At 37.7% G+C, this 17587-nt stretch overlaps 1 protein-coding gene across 1 annotated transcript in view; it reads left to right on the forward strand.

Moving 5' to 3' along the window:
• The first annotated feature begins 1044 nt into the window (after window positions 1-1044).
• pkib (protein kinase (cAMP-dependent, catalytic) inhibitor beta) overlaps window positions 1045-17587 on the forward strand; it is a 28440-nt gene continuing 11897 nt past the window's right edge. The window contains exon 1 of the mRNA XM_058378594.1: window positions 1045-1329. The gene's annotated coding sequence lies outside the window, so the exon portion shown is untranslated. The remainder of the gene's footprint in view (window positions 1330-17587) is intronic.

A 17587-nucleotide genomic window follows, 5' to 3' on the forward strand; every position in this document is an offset into this window, starting at 1 on the left:
ACCTTCTGATCAGTAACCTAGAATCATAACTGTTTCAAACTTATCCTTAAATTTAATATTAAATAAATTGAAAGCATAAAGTCCATCATTAGAGGGAGGCAGAGAGCCAGAAACATTGGCAGACCATCTCCTGCTACCAGACGGAGCCAAAGAGCATGGTCTTAATTAAATAATAAGGGCCATCAGCCCCACCTGTGTCTGGGTCTATTTATGAAGAGCTCTCCAGTCACTGAGACATGCCTGCTTTGTGCATATTGTTGTCCGAATCTTCTTGGGTCTGTGTTTTCTGGCTCTTTACATCTGAAATAGTTTTACTTCAACTTTTTAGCTCCTTACAGTCTGGGTGGGGGTGTGTGTATTGAGACCTCACATTATGCTAGGCCAGGGGTCCCCAAACTATTTTAGCATTAGGAGGCATAATAAAATCATAAAATCTCCACAATAATACTAGTAGTCACTCCAACCCACGTAATTTTCTGGTACAGCCCCCATTAAAGAAAGGAAAAATGATGTGGCCCTCACAGGATAAAGGTTTAGGGACCCCTGTGCTAGTATGAATGGTGTGAATGAGTATCACACTGAAAATTCTAATAAGAAGTAGTGCACTTGAAGTATCCAGATGATGCGCTTATGAGGTGTGGGATGTTGGACACTTAATACACTCAATGGTCTCAGCTTTGCTTAGGAAGCAGAAAAGGGGCGGGGCTACCACTTCTGTCACTGGATGAGAAAATTTTTTTTAACAAATCTTACAAATGCCTTTTAAATGAACCCATGTTGTGTGATTTATTTTACAACATTTAAAAAATTCTACTAAAGTTATGGTCATTTGCCATCCTCTGGGCATAAACGTCTGGTTATTAAGATACTGTTTTGCGATGATACTTACCCATATAAAATTTATACACTATTGCGGATGCCTACATAGTGCATAGTGTAGGTACATAGTGTGTAGTGTGTGATTTGGGACACAACTAATAGCCTAATACTACTGGTCAGGTATACAGTGAGTGTCGCTGTAACTTGGACAGTGTTAGGTGACAACTGACCCCAGTCTCCTCTAGCGGTATCGGTATCGGGATGCTAGACCGTGTATCGCTGGGTATCGGATCGGGGGGGGAAAAATCAGTGTTTCCTGGTTACGGTTTCTAATGAAAAGCGAACGCGTGACGTCGCAGCAGCGCCTCAGATGCACGCGGACTGGAATTAACGATAACTGTCCGAGCGCGCGAGAGCTCGAGAGACAATCCCGAGCAGGAAGGATGCTCTGAGTATATACAAGGACTTTTCTCTCTGGTGATGGAAAAAACGTTTCGTATAGCCTGCTCGGTAAGTTCTCTCAGACATTTCTCTCAGCTGCGGCTTTGTGTTTAAAGTTCCTCGTTTAGCGACGGTTATTGTTGCCGTAAACACTATAGAATGTAGACAGGAGTGGGGGATAAAACAAGATAACGGACCACGATGACCATGCAGATAAATGGAAAAATGCAAAAGACACGTTTAACATTTCTCCCAAGTTTACCAGTGTTCCGGATTTCACGTGCAATATTAGCGGCATTGTTCCGTTTCGTTGCGCGCGCATTGCCCGTTCATTTCGGGTGCAGACCGACAGCACGTCACGTGCGTTACACAGACAGGGAAGAAGAGCATTGTTTTAATCAACATTTAAGTGAAAGGTTATTCGACACTGATGTTTTGTTATGGACAGGGATGACAAAAATAAAAATCACAAAATATATAGACGAGCAAAGAATAAAATGGGGAGGGGGAAACGGTGTAGATTTGATCCTAGAATAAATCCAGCTTTATTTTGTCAGTACAAAAAGCCAAGCTTGACCTCATCTATAAATAGACATAATGTGCTTAATGGATGCAACCTAGATTCTATTTGTGGCAGGGAGAAAAAAAACCCATAGTGCATCCTAATTGACCTTGGGCTGTTGTGCATTGTAAACATATTGTTTCAGACATATTTGATGTGGATAGTACCATTCATTTAATAACGCACCATAGCACTGGCCGCAATACTGTGAACGAGCCTTTGTAACAAATCAATGCATAAATCAGATTAGTTCAAATTAGTGTTTGCATATTAAATCAATCCGGGGGGGCGGGAGTCTGTGTTATTGCATGGATTCGTGCTCACCTTCTATGCACGTGCATTTTGCAGGTATGTAGTTACTGACTAGTCTATCTGTTGCTATGCATAATTACTCAGCCTCATGGTGCAAAGTGGACATGTCTGTGCTGTGCATGATTACATCTGGTGTCATGTATTTATTTTATCTTTGCCCATCAAAATGCACATAGTCAAAATGAACACGGTGAACATCAGATGTATATATGTCGACAAATATCACTACAGCAATGTATGGTGTACTGAGGAATTCTACTGAAAAAGGATTTATAAGCTTATCACGCTTATATTTAATAAATTAGCCTTGCCGATAGCTTGTGCTGTGAAAATATTTTAAAATAACAGCTCATGATAGGTTGTGAAGTGAGAACACTGATGTATTGTGTTGAAATAACAACATCGGAACTTTAAATAACACACTATTCATTTTACATAAGGAAATATTATGTAGTTCAGAGTTGTGTACTAGGTGCATTGCAGTCATACAGTGTGTACTAAATATACTGCAATATGACATTTACCACAAAACTTCCTTATTCTTGATGACAAATGACTTATACCTGAGATCACAATTCTCACTTCTCACCAGTGTTGTAAGGAACATCATGTACTGTATACACTCTATGGCCTATATGTTCACTGTAAGTTTGTAAGACACCTGACCATCACACCCCTGCATGTCAAGAATGTCTTTATATGCTGTAGAATTACAATTTCCCTCCACTGGAACTAATGGGTAGATAGTGCTTAAATGATTATTGAGAAAAGAAAACGTTTCCTTTGTCAGTCCACATTTTCTATCCCTGATTTCTTTAGGGATTAAAGGCAAGTGCTTGTATTTCTTTAAGGCGGTGATCTATATACTTTCGAAAAGTATATAGACGTTTCTGTGACACACCTAGATAATCGATTTAAGCATGCACATAACCTGATTCCTGTTGTTCATAACTTTTCCTGTGTAACTTTTAGACTTATTTCCTCAATGTGTCACAGGCCAGTGTTGAGTGAGATGTGAGTACAGCTATGACTCACTGTCCCCATTCATTCATTTCATCGTGTTTAATCATCATTTTGTGTAGTAACTGTGAATTTATCATTCAGTATATAATATTAAATATTTGTTTAGGACAAAGATTAGGGCATATTAAAATTCACTTTCAGCTCACACACTCTTGACAAGATTTGTGGCATGGGGCAGGTCATGTGATACACAGTGTATTACTGTTTATTATTGGCCACAGCAATGAAAGGAGATCAGGATCTTTATATCTTGCGGTTCTACTTTGAATAACAGGTGATGAGTGCTGTGTCACTGTATCACCTTATACTATTGTAGTTCAATGTAATGTTTTAATGTTATTATGTAAAATTATGTCAGGTTTTCATGCACACAGTGTGTTAAACATTGCACTTTGATGGTGGTAATTTTGATTCATCCCACTGACTCGAATCTTTTGATTCTGATTCATCCCACTGACTCAAATCTTTTGATTCTGATTCATCCCACTGACTCAAATCTTTTGATTCTGATTCATCCCACTGCCTCAAATCGTTTGATTCTGATTTATCCCACTGACTTGAATCTTTTGTTTCTGATTCATCCCAGTGAATCAAATCTTTCTGATTCTGATTCATCCCAGTGACTGGAATCTTTTGATTCATTCAGATTCATTCACTGATTTGTTCAGTAAGTCTTGTTGCTATAAAATATCCTTTGTACAGAGACTAGAAAATGGTGTATAATAACTATTTTCACTTCAAATGCCCCATAGCTATTATATTTATACTGCTGAGAAGAAAAAAAAATAGAAAAGGCTAGATATAAAACCTCTCCAGTGCTCAAGTGCTCCACTCTCCCTTTATAACATGACTCCACCCCTTCTCCTCTTGTTGAATCAGTAACCACATATCCCAGTTTGTCTAAAATGAGCTCTCATTCAGACTCAACACCAAATCTCTCTCAGTAAGACGCATATTCATTTAAAATGTCCAAAGAAATATTGGATGTTATATAGTGTAATAACCATAAAACTAACATCATTGTTTTTTTTTAGTGTAATGGTATATATAAGGGGCCTCCAACCTTTTTTTCCTTTGAGAGCTGCTTTAATAAAAATGAAGGTGGCCAAGAGCTGCTTGTGTTCTATTATTAGTAACATTTATTTACATAGCTTATTGCCATAAACCAAACCAGACGAATAAGCTATTTTTGTGTGAACCTTTTAAAATAATCAATTATTATTGTCAGATTTTGTTCATTCACATGGATTCTGTTATTTATCAGCTAATTGTTACTGACAGTCCCCTGGCACATACCCTGATGACCTCAGCAAGACTGAAAAAGACTCTTTTCATAAAAAAGGGAACATCTTTAATATTGAGGGTGATAATAATTTTGAAAATTGTATTGGAGTTTATGTGATTAAGTAATAGTATTTTTATGGCATTCATATGCATGTGCAATTTATGTAAAACAGTGTTGAGCTGCACTAATAAGAAATGTCTACAGCTCACTCATCCTGTATCGTCCTGCAGCAGGATAGATTCATTCAACAGTTTTGCTCTGGCAGCATCATGTTTCTATTCCTAACGCTGTCGAATCTCCAGCAGCTTCCAAATTGAATGGATCTGCCATGTGTTTTCTATATCCTTTATCCGAACTACTTCAATTCCTGCTCATAGATTTAAGTTTATATAACGCGTCCATGTACGCTAGCTTGGTGCTAGCTGTGTGTGAAATTGATTGATGAACAGGTGATGGGCATGTTGGAGACCCCGATATAGATTTTAAATGAAAGAAAAACATGAAGCAGTACATAGAAGTGAACAAGAACAATTTGTTCACTTAAAACACAGATTTGTTCACTAAAACACTACTGTTGCACTTCTTCACTAGAACGCCATGTGAGGATTGTTCTGCATGACTGTATCTAATCAGAGCCATAAGCACTGTAGAAATGGCTGTACACACTTCTGGAAACAGCACTTGAGATGGTAATATAAACAGAAAATGAGCACAGGTGTATTAACAGCAGTTTTCTCTGGGATGCTTTTACACAAATACCTTCCTTGCCCTGGCCTTTCTCAGGAAAGTGTTTTTTTTTTTTTTTTGGTACTGCATTATAGAGATACCACTGACTTCTGGCCATTATTAACAATTTGTCACCAGCGTTAGAATACTTCAGGGAGAATTTGGGATGTGAAGTGAAGAGGCATTTTAAAATGTCCTTTAATTTTACTGCAATAATGGATGGTCCAGAAAAGGTTTGAACGAGACATGAAATTAGCCTTTATCCTTGTGAATAAAAGGCAGAAAAATCACAATAGAAAACGGTTTTTGTATATTGACACACGCTGAAGAAAACTGGCTTTTTGCCTCTCTTAAAACAGCAGTATATTTTCAGAAGGTTTTTTATAAGGAGTTTTGATGTATTTTGTGGAATCTCACAGGCAGAAAAATATTGTTTATTTTTAATAGAAGATGATACTGATATGTAACTATTCTTAAATTTGATTTAAATTGGATTTCAATATTGAGGACACAAATATTAATATTATTGTATTGTATAATAACTAGCTAATATAATTGTTTGTTTTTTTTTTTACTATAATGGTATAGACTTCCTATTTTTGATTCTGAAATCTGAAAATCAACTTACTGGACATATTCAATCTGTATAAACAAGTGAATTATTAAATCATCACAAATCTGATATAAAATGAGTCAGGACTCTGTTGGCTTTCAATGTGAGACGCGTGTTTTTCCTTTTGTTGAATTTTAGTGGTTGAAAATAACGGCTTCAAATTGTATATGCTGAAGAACAAGCACGTTTTTGTGTTTTTGGGACTTTTCTATGAATATATTGCCCCTAGTAGGCTAAGGAAAAACAGAAATCCTTATGAATATCTACAAATTCTTAAAGCCCTGAGTGTCTACTTTCATAGGAGCCATTAAGCACCACTATGAAGTGTGCAATATGACAAAAATATCATCTAATGTTTCTTGAAGGCATTTCTGTAGTACGCACAATGCATCACAATAAAAAGGGAGAAAAATTCCCTTAATTAAAAAACGTGAAACACGTCATATTTTAAGATTTAAAAAAAGAAAAGAAAAGAAAAAAAAAGATATCAGCAATATCTCAGAAAAGTTATAAATTGTCACACAATTTATGATAATACTGATATTATATTATCGTATTGCCCAGCCCTATTAATAAAACAGATACCTTGAGAATGGTAGCCACTGGTTTGTATTTGCAGTGCAACTTCTGCTGCTTCCAGTGGAAGTCAGCTTTTAATTGGCCTTGTTGATTATCACAGAAACCGTGTGCACCTGCTAGAAAGTGTAATTATACCCAAGGGGCTAAACTGTAGCAAAAGGCCCAATTTACTTCCCCAATTCCTACATTCACGCATAATCCACATACTCATTAGTGCTGTGCAATATTTCTCTGCACAGTTGGTGTCCAAGCTCATTATATTCCAAAAATCTCCTTTTGTTTTTTTTTTACGTAACACATTATCGTGTACCCGATGCCATCAACGGCTTATGATGTTCCATTTACGGTCCTGGTTAAAATGTTTTAACAAGCAGAAGTGCAAAGTTCGCTTCAGCTACTCCAACGGTGATCTTTACACAGTATTATTATACGCACTGTGGATGGTTAATGAGGCTTTCCTGCCATATAGGTCACTTTTTCTTGGTTCAGAGTTACTGCCCGGAGCACGTGTTTCTATGCACAGTTTTCCAGCCCTACTGTATCCCGTACATCAGTGACGTGACTAAAATGGCAGCGTGTATGATGCTAGTACAAGGTTCACCACGTTTGCTTTTTTTTTTTTTACACTTACTGCACTTTATTAGACACCTTGTTAGTCCACCTTGTAGGAGTGTTCTGTGGAAATATCTTCCTTTAGCCTTCATTAGTGAGCGTATGGCCAATGTTGGCTGGATATGTTGACCTGGAAGAATGTTACTCCTCAGAAAAAACAAAATAAAAAGGGGCTATTTGGGTGGATAGATATAAAGATCATGTATGGAGATATATCTGGCTGTAACTGATAACTGATGGCGATTCTGGTTACACGATTGTATTCGACTGTATAGTGTAAAGTTATAGAAAGGAAATTATTGACAATCACACTTTATGGGGTCACCCAGATGAGGATGGGTTCCTTTCAAAGCTGCTTCCTTGTCTTCTCAGGTAGTTTTTCCTTTTCGCTGTTTCCTCTGGCTTGCTCATTAGGAATAAATCTAAATTGACTTTATCAATTTTATTCTGAATTTTATTCCTTTTAAGCTGCTTTGCGACAGTATCCATTGCATGAATTGAACTGAATAACTTTGCTTTCAAACTAATCATGTAAATTGTAGCTTTCTTTATAGATCTCTAACGAATATCCATCTTTTTTAGAGTTCAGTTATACCAAAGCACAGTATTTTTCAACTTCTTAAATCTGATTGATGTTGATTAAGCATCTCTGACAGTAGTTCCAGCCACCAGACAAACTACATTAATATGTTGTGTATTAATACACTTGTTTTAATATGCTCATTTCTCTATTTGTGAACTTTCCTTGTACACAGTGTCTTAAACATTGCACTTTGGCAGTTTTGATTCATACCACTGACTCGAATCTTTTGATTCTGATTCATCCCACTGACTCAAATCTTTGGATTCTGATTCATCCCACTGACTCGAATCTTTTGATTCTGATGTATCCCACTGACTTGAATCTTTTGATTCTGACTCATCCAACTGAATTGAATCTTTTGATTCTGATTCATCCTACTGACTCAAATCTTTTGATTCTGATTCATCCCAGTGGCTCAAATCTTTTGATTCTGTTAAGCAAAAAGATTCATTCAGATTCGTTCACTGATTTGTTCTGTGAGTCTTGTTGTTATAAAATGTCCTTGTCTACAAATGTACAGAGACTTTGGTGTAATGGTGTATAATAACTATTTTCACCTCAAATGCACCATAGTAGAGCTATTATATTTTCCTAAATACTGCTGATAAGAAACAAATATATATAAAAAGCACAACATTTGCAGTATTCAACTTTCAGTCTGTCATTTTTTGTTGTATTAGGTCATCATCAGTCAGTACATATTCATAAACTGAGATTATTGTCCAGTGCTCAAGTTGTCCATTCTCTTTATAGCATGGCTCCGCCCCTTCTCCTCTTGTTGAACCAGTAACCACATATCGCAGTTTGTACAAAATGAGCTCTCATTCAGACTCTAACATCTCAAAATCTGATGATGTGGTACTGAATGTTTCACGAGTTCTGTGCTGGTATTTCCAGAAATGCATCTCATCTCTCCTATTCAGCCTTTATCTGATCTAGCAGAATGGTTCTTTCATACTATTGTGCAACTCACACTGCTCATACTGCATGCCGAACTTGACAGAGGCACAGAGACAAATGGCAAAAGAAACCCCAACAAGACATCATGCATATCCACTGTAATCTGTACTGTATGTGTCTAAATCTACCCTTATCTGTCTATGAGGTCTTATCACGTGTAGTTTTATTGTTTACACCACCTGGACCTACCAGCTGGCAGCTGCTTTTTTGCAGAGGTGTATGCTGATAAATATACATTGCTTTTTATAGTTCTCAACGTTTGGTACAGTTCTGCTGTCTTTCTGGGCATGTAGATGTGTTAAAGACCACACAGTACAAGAAAAAATTTAACCAGATCATATGCTACCATATCACGGCTTGTTTAAGGTCGAAGTCTCAGAGATGACAGCACCAAGCGACCTGCCGTGCCGTCATAAATCTCTGGATCCGACAGAGCCCTCACTGAAGCTAAAAATAAACCTGATTCTGTCAATAAGACATTTTGTACAAGGACTGACCCATGACATAGCATGCCATCATTTATTGTCTGTGTCCACATCCACACAGACCTTGAGTAAACAAAATGGTACATCTCTCACTTTTTTGTTCAATAATACCTCTGTTTACGTTGGTAACTGTCGTTGGACAGGATGGACGGAGCAGTAAACATATAGGTGCAGCACTGGCAGAAAGCTCACTATTGATCTGATCCTGGAGTTCTCTCTGGCTAAAGGAGTGAATAATTTATTAAGGCCTCTGGGGGAAATTGAGGTAGGAGGTATCCCACAGACGCTTTGTAAATGTAGATCACCTAGACTTTATTTTCAGATGGTGTTGTAGTAGTGACGAGAAAAGGATCGATACCAGTCAGAGGAATTACAATGTGCAGTAAAGTGGGAAGTATGCTTATGAGGAAAGTGGGAAGTAGATGTGTAGGTGAGATATTAATGTTTTAGATTTATTGACCTATATATAGGGGAGAATGTGAAAGGAAATGCATTTATGTCGTTATTGCTTTATATATATACTGCTCTGGAAAAAAAATAAGAGACCCCTGCAAAATAATCAGTTTCTTATGTTTTTTTTCTTACAGGTGCAAGAAAATATAACTATTGTTATTTAGAGTGTATATTTAAAGGAAATGACAACACATCAAAATAACCCAAGATCATGCAGTATTTGCAGAGCTTTAATAACTCAAATAAAACAAAATGCAAATCATTTGTAAACAAATTGTGTTAATGCTTTGGCTAAATAACATTAAGAAATCAGTATTTGGTGGAATAACCCCGATCTGCATGTGTTTTGGCTCCATGCTCTCCACCAGTTTTTCACATTGCTGTTGGGGAACTTTATACCACTCTATATGCAAAAAAGCAAACAGCTCAGCTTTGCTTGATGGTTTGTGACCATCCATCTTCCTCTTGATGACATTCCAGAGGTTTTCAATATGGTTTAAATCTGGAGATTGGGCAGTGGTCTCTTATTTTTTTCCAGAGCTGTATATTACACCAAGCAGGCATAACATTGTGACCACCTGCTTAATATTGTGTTGGGTGTGGCTGGAACTAAGGGGCCAAGCACGAGCCCTGAAAAACAACCAGTCAATCTAGTGTATGTAGACAGAGAGAGAGAAATATATATATGTATATATATATATATATATATATATATATATATATATATATATATATAGATCCAAAATATCTTGCATATGACTCTTTATTACGAGCATGATCTTCAGATTCAGTATATTGTAATGAACTTAAGAGTGAAATTTTTTATAGAAATCCCTGGTTTAGGTTACATTTAGCATTTATTCCTGTATGCTACTTTATCCACAATGCCTACCAGCTGATATTTGTACAGTGGGATTTATGCTGGGTTTCTGGTGTGTTGTGAGTTGTAATTTGCAAGTTTTAATAATAAAAATGTCATTGAACACCTCAGCACATTTGACTTGCGAAGATTAAAAAAACAACTTCTGGACAGCAAAATTTATCCCTGACCCTGAGGTTTTTAATTATTAAACTCCACTATCACGAAGCTAGCAATGCCCCCCCAGCTAGCTATTAATTTCTCGTAGGAATAATGAAAAAACTGTAACAGCCAACAAAATGGTGCAGGAATTCCTGAGCACATCAAAAAATATTACTGTATAAACTTATTTAACGTGAAGGTGGAGTTTTTCTTAAGGTCGTGTGAACCTATTTTACGTCTAACTTCTCATGCATACAGCTCCAGATGCTGGATGAGGCTTTCGATGTTCATATAAAATAAATCACAAATAAAAAAAAAAAAGTATGCAATCATTGCTTCAGATACTTGAATACTTCATGTCCTAATAGTTTTTTGAGAAGTTTCCATTAGCATGCTGACGATACACCGTCAAAGGCAGAGCCATTCACATGTTAGATCGTAGCTCAACCAAGACAGCAGTGGATGATGGTAATAACAAGCACATTTGTGTAGATTTGAAGAGACCTGTATATCGATTTCACAGACAAAACTTCACACGATCCATTAGGTTTACTTTTTTTGAAATGGTTCCTTTTTTTCCCCTAAAAAAATGTCTTACACTCACATTCATTAAGATGCATCTCACGTTCAGAGTACTGCACTATTTCATCCAGAAGATGTGCATTCAATTACCAGTCCAGTGAGAATCCCCCAGGGGCTTTTTTCCCACTAAGGTTTTAAAACGAGATGTTATCAGCTGTGGGTTCTTCTAAAAAAGCTCCTCTTACAGCTTGGTGTCTTGGTGTCTTCTCTTAAACTTGAACTTGATGTCTGATGACTATACGTGTTGAGCTTGCTCTTCAATCTTCTTCAGTGTCCTACTAGTGTGTAGATTCTAGTTCATATGTAGTATAGTGATATGCATAAGTGCACTTTTCTCAGTCATTAACACTACAGATCTCCTGTCTCAATATCGTTGCTGTGGATACTAGTCAGGTGCATCATGAAGTCATTGTCGGCGTCGGTCTATAATGTATAATGGAACGTATGCTGCGGTTTCCCCAATTGTTATGAGGTTGATGAAGGCAGTAAGCATCTTGAGAGGGATGATTTCTTGTAGTCTTGGTGAATCGCTTTTGTCAGCTTGGCTTGATTTGGAGTTTGATCAGTGCAGAAACAAAAAGATACTTCACTATGTTTGATTTTAATCCTTTTTTCCTGTCTTGGTGACAACACAGAAAGTGTAGAACTCAGCTCAGATGGTCTACTGTTTCTAGTCAAACTCTACTACAGTCTGATTCTAGCAAGAGAGAGAGAGATTTAATTCTGATTCGAACCAAATGTGAACCAACATGCAGTGGATTTTGGATTGTGGGTCACATTTTTTCTGTAGATGCAAGAATCTGGACATTTGGACAGATGAACAGAAAAAAAATACTGCATGTGACACACAAATTATTTTAAACTAGCTATTTTCTATTTTATTTTTATCGTTACTAGCTGCATATTCTCAGTGCTCAGGTGATTTTTTTGTTGTCTCTGTACATACTTCTCACACTGCATTTAATCCTGGCTTATCGTTGTTCTAAACCAGGGGTGTCCAATGTTATCCAGAAAGGGCCGGTGTGGGTGCAGGTTTTCATTCCAACCAAGCAGAAGCTACACCTGATTCCAACCGGCTAATCAAGTGATCTTGGCTTTCAGTAGAATCAGGTGTGGCTTCTGCTCAGGTGGAATTAAAACCTGCACCCACACCGGCCCTTTGCAGATATGATTGGACACCCCTGTTCTAAACCTTGCTTTTATCCCCAGGTAGAGGAACATTTCACACTTGTAATTTAATTTTTTTACCTTTCATGCTGAGAAGCAGAGTTAGCACTGCTTTTGTGGTTTTATCCCTGCACTGCGATTCCAAACGTATACAGGGTGAAACGAAAAACCAACAATAATATAAAACCAAACCTAACAGCAAACAAACCAAAAGTTTGCGCCAATTCAGACTCTGCAAACAGCCATATATGTACAAATATTTCTGTAAACCATGATGTGATAGCTTAGTAGTTAAGGTCTTAGCCTACTAAGTGGAAGGTTGTGAGTTTAAATCCCAGGTCCACCAAGCTGCCACTGTTGGGCCCTTGAGCAAGGCCCTCAACACTCATTTGCATAAAACGAGTTATTCTGGATAAGGATGTCTGAAAAATGTATCATTTTATGTTATTGACCTTGATATCATGGAAATGAAAAATATAACGGAATGATAATGTGTGCCTTCCTGTTCCACTTTGAATGGTTCCATCTTACATAATACAAGCACTAAAAACACTCCACAGCAAATGATATGTAATCTGTGCATTGTGTACTTAACCTGCAGGTACAGTATGTACCATTGCTTCTAAGCCATTAGCAACCGCAGTAAATGTAGTTCAACTTAATTTCCCACTCTCTTGGTAAGTTTGTGCTTCTCCTTTCCTGTGTGTACACTGAATGTCCAGTTTTTTTAAAGTGCTGATTCCGTGAATCACTTATCACCTAATTATGGAGATAATTATGGTCTAAGCCGTATCTAAATGCTAGACTAATTGGTCCTGTTTGCTTACATAAATACAGATTTGCACAAGTGTACTTTAAAAAAAAGTTACCGAAAGAGTGACTATGCAGAACATTTTGTAAATATACAAAAATATGGGAAAATGCTAAAATAGAGATAGTCAGCCCCAGCCTTAACTGACTGAAATTTCATATCACACCTTTTACAGTAGTAATGTATGAAATCTATGGTTTTCAGAAGAAAAACATGCCTGTAGTGTAAGAAAAAGCTTGGGGATTATTGAAAATGTGGGTGGTATCATGGGTATCACTGCTGCTTGAAAAATCCTCCACTCAATCCTGTCCTCATGGTTTTCCTCCTTGTGGTTCTCTAGTTCCTCACAAAAAAAGAGAAAATGTTAGTTAATTGCCCCTAGGTATGAATAAATGTGTGAATAGACTGGTACTTGCCTGGTGCGCCATACAAAGTGTAATCCTGCCTCATTGTTCCCAGTGTTCCCAGTATTAGGCTCTGGATCAACTTGATCACAATAAACCAGTTGACTGAGTGGGTGTGAAGTCAACTTTTTAATGGAGTATTTGGAATATTGTAACTTTTTTTGATCACATACATAAAACATATCAAATAAAAATGAAAAGATTGAGAGCTTTCAGCAGTAATTAAACAAATCCAGCACTGATGCAAGCGATTGCCCAGGCAGAGAGTTCAATTCTGTTAATTCTGAACAAATTTTACACACAGCAAACGTTGAGTTTGTCAAGGCAAGGGGTTTCTACTTTTGGATCTCCTGTTAGTATCACTAATCACCTCAATGAGCTTAATCTCAGCTTTCCTCACTCGTCACCTTGCAAGAAAACACTCATCATTTTGTAACACTTAATCCAATTACCCTTTCTCTTTCTGGGCAACACTACTGACTTCCTCTTTGTTGGTTTAAGTAATCTCTTTGTTATGTAGTCATCATATAATCATTCCAGTGCTTACAATGTTTTTGTACATCCTAAGATATAAATAGTCCAGTACACTCATACCACTTTTTGGAAAAATTCCTCTGTCCTCTGAATAAGAACCACTGTACAAATGCGACCATGACCGATACAGAGAAGAATTAAATGTTGGTCAGTCATCTTACAGTAAGGCAGTAGTGAGCGCCAAACCCTCATCGACATTATTGTTAACTTTCTTAAGCAATCTATTAAATTCGATTTTAAATCTGTGAATCAATTTCAAGCTTGTTTTAGTTTCTTCAATTCGTGTCAAGATTTTTTACCCAACATTTCTCCTCTGTCCTCTCAGTCTCCTGTTTTCCTTGAATCTTTCTGCACTCTTGACCCACATTGTACCCAGTGGATCATACCCTGTACTTATTTTTAAATCTAATTCCTCCACCTGCCAGATGGGTCCTGCCCCAACCTTCCTCATCAAGGTCGATTCATCTGTTATCTCACGCCTCATCTCCTACTTCATCACCGTCCCCTTATTTTTCGATTATGTTTCCAGACTCCTTAAAACTCCTCTCCTCGAACCATTTCTTAAAAAACTCGGGTTTTATATTTATATTCTTGATTTCTGTAATAGGAGGTCGTTCTTTGTTCATATTTCTATTTAAACTACCAGCATGAGTGCTTACCATGCAGAATGACCTTTCTGTCAACTTTCCTTTTCGAATCTTTCTACACAGCACTGAGATTTAAAAGGGTTACTAATTATTCCTTTCTGTTTGACTCTGGTGCCCAGTATTTTTAGTCTGTTGGACCAAATTGCAGTGTGAAGCTCGACTCTTCTTCCTTCTCTCTCTGATAGACTCCAGTTCATTGGATCTGTTGATAAATATAGATGTGCTACCATAGATATCACAAAAGTCATCCCTCAAGGCTTATTAACTGGTCCATTTCTTGTTTTTGTTATGTTCTCCCTGGTTTCCTCGGGGTATACTGGTTTCCTCCTTCAGTACAAAAACATTTGTTGGAAGCTGATTGACATCTTTAAATTGTCTGTAGTGTATATATGGATGTGTGAGTGTGTGTGTATGTGGTTGTGCCATGTGATGGATTGGCACCCTGCCCTTGGTGTCCCCTTCCTTGTGCCCCAAGTCCCCTGGGATAGAGGGTTTTTTTCTTCTCATGCAGCATCCTAGCTAATCAGACTCTGAGAGACTAATTACTTTCATATTAATTTCACCTCACAAGCACATACAGTGTCATTTTAATTAACAGGAATTCCAAGGCAAGGTTTGCTCTCCTGGACCACTGACCCATGATGTCTCTGGCACTGTTGGTATTTGAACTGAGATCCTGATGATATGGAGAATGCTTTATTCTCACTCCACCCTGGAGCTCCAATGCTGAGCCCTTAGTCACACAAAGTTCTTGGCATAAATGACATCATTCAGTCAGCTACACTGGGTTAAGTCCTGCTTAAACTTATAGCACTACATAATCTGTCTTCTTGTATCTTGCGGTGCTTTTGGACACTTGCACCCCAGATTTCACTTTATAGTCCTGCAGTATGGGTCCTAGAACCAGCTTGAGAGCTGTGGGAGATGGACTGTTCACTGCCATGACTGTTAGACTTACAAGCTTCTTGACATTTATAACTGCAAGTGACCCATATGTGTTTATAATCTCAATGCACAGGTTCCTTGAAACTCCTTGTGAATTCTGTATACACTGATTTCTTGGGCAACTGTTTTGAACTTTACTTGGTTTCAATAGGTTCCAGTTTTCCATAGATGGATTCCTACAAATATCAAGTAAATCAACAATATCACTGAAGTTACCATTGTTGTTGGCCTCCATTTTTGTGTTGCCACTCTTCTGGCTTACGGGATTCTGGATGCTGCCAACCACAGAGATATGTTCCGATCTGATGGTTCTCATTCATGTCTTATATCCCACATATCAATCGATCAGTGTCATCTGGTAATGTGAATGTAGCCTTGAAGAAGAAAAACACAATAATTGACACTTTATGTTTGTTTGAAGAGTGTTGTGTGATTGTCATGTAGTTATTATTGGGGTGGCCATGGTCTTTTTTGTAGGTTTCACAGGAAGAATACACTCTACGCTTAATAGCCATAAAATGATTTCATAGTGTCATGATAACTGAGTGAAGTTGTGCTCATTACAGTGTACAAACGTAATACAAAAGTAGGGCTGTTTTTTTGTTTTTTTTTTAGCTGAGCAGAAGTATATAGACAAAATAGGTCGAAAGCTAAGAATAAGTCTTGAAAATCATGAGAAGATTGTTTATTAAATTGTTGTGTTGGCAGAGAAAGGATATTCACAATGAAAAATTGCTTGTAGATGATGGTTTTAGTCAGAGGCGTGCAAATGGCATGCTGAGGAAACAAACAGAGAGTGAGTCAGCAGAGAAGAACAAGATTCCCGTGGGGGACCAGAAAGGACAAGGCAGAACAGTGTTGTGGTCAGGAAATTGTGAGAGGACAGGATGATCTTAAGTCAAGAGTCATAAACCAGAGCTCTAGAGATGCTCTGGAGAATATTTTGACAAAAAAGCTTTTCACAGAAGAAGAAGAAGAAGCAGAAGAAGAAGAAGAAGAAGAAGCATTTATTTGTGAATCCTTTCCTTGTTAGGAAATTGGGGTCAGAGCATAAGGTCATTATCACCCCTGGAGCAAAAAGGGTTAAAAGCCTTGCCTTAAGGGCCCAAAAGTGGCAGCTTAGTGATGCTAGGTCTTGAACTGAGTCTATATGAAGAGGACGCTGGGAGAGGATCTTAAGCACTCAGCCGACTATAAATCATGGTGGGTGTGGGATTATGAGTCTAGTGGTGCTTCACAACCAAAAGTCTTTGACAGTCTTTGACAGAAATGGATGTTAAGTATGATTATATTGACTTACTGGTACACTTTGATGGTCCTAACTGCCCACCTTCTGCCACCTATTGAGGGCATTGTTTAAGGAGGAGGAAACTGAAGTTTGAAAAAGGATGACCATCCACGGTCTAGATTAGGTCATGCCTAAAAACCAAGCAAGAAGAATTTTCATCAGAACGATTGATAAATATGGTAACTTTAAAGAAGCTGTGGGTCTAAATGGGCAAAGCCTTATCAAATGCAACAACATTCATCGCCAGGTTCTGCACAAATCTGGCCTGGTGTGACGGCTTCTAAAAAAATAAAAGCCACATCAGCAAAACAGCCAAAAAGATTAAAAGCCATTCCTGCTATCTTTCTGTTTCAGTCTCTTCATTTCCCCAGAGATGTTAATTTTCATCTGGGAACTAGGATATAAGAGAAGATGGATGGTGCAAAATACAGAAAAAAATAATACGACAGTGACACCAAGCATACTACCAATTACAGTGGCTGTAATTCAAATAAAAGGTGCTTCCACCAGTTATTACCTCATGAATTTGGTGCCTTATCTTACCCAGTCTTCTGCAGTGTTTTGCGCTTCTATTCTATTCTCACGTCAGGTCAAGAGGCCTTTATTGTCATTTCAACCATATACAGCTGATGAAATAAAACAGCGTTCCTCCAGGAATATGATGCTACATAAAACAGAGCTACAGGAGACAACACAGAACTAAGTACACTACACAGTAGTACAGAAAAGTACGTG

The sequence above is a fragment of the Hemibagrus wyckioides genome, linkage group LG25 (assembly GCF_019097595.1).
Source record: "Hemibagrus wyckioides isolate EC202008001 linkage group LG25, SWU_Hwy_1.0, whole genome shotgun sequence".
NCBI classification, from domain to species: Eukaryota; Metazoa; Chordata; class Actinopteri; order Siluriformes; family Bagridae; genus Hemibagrus; species Hemibagrus wyckioides.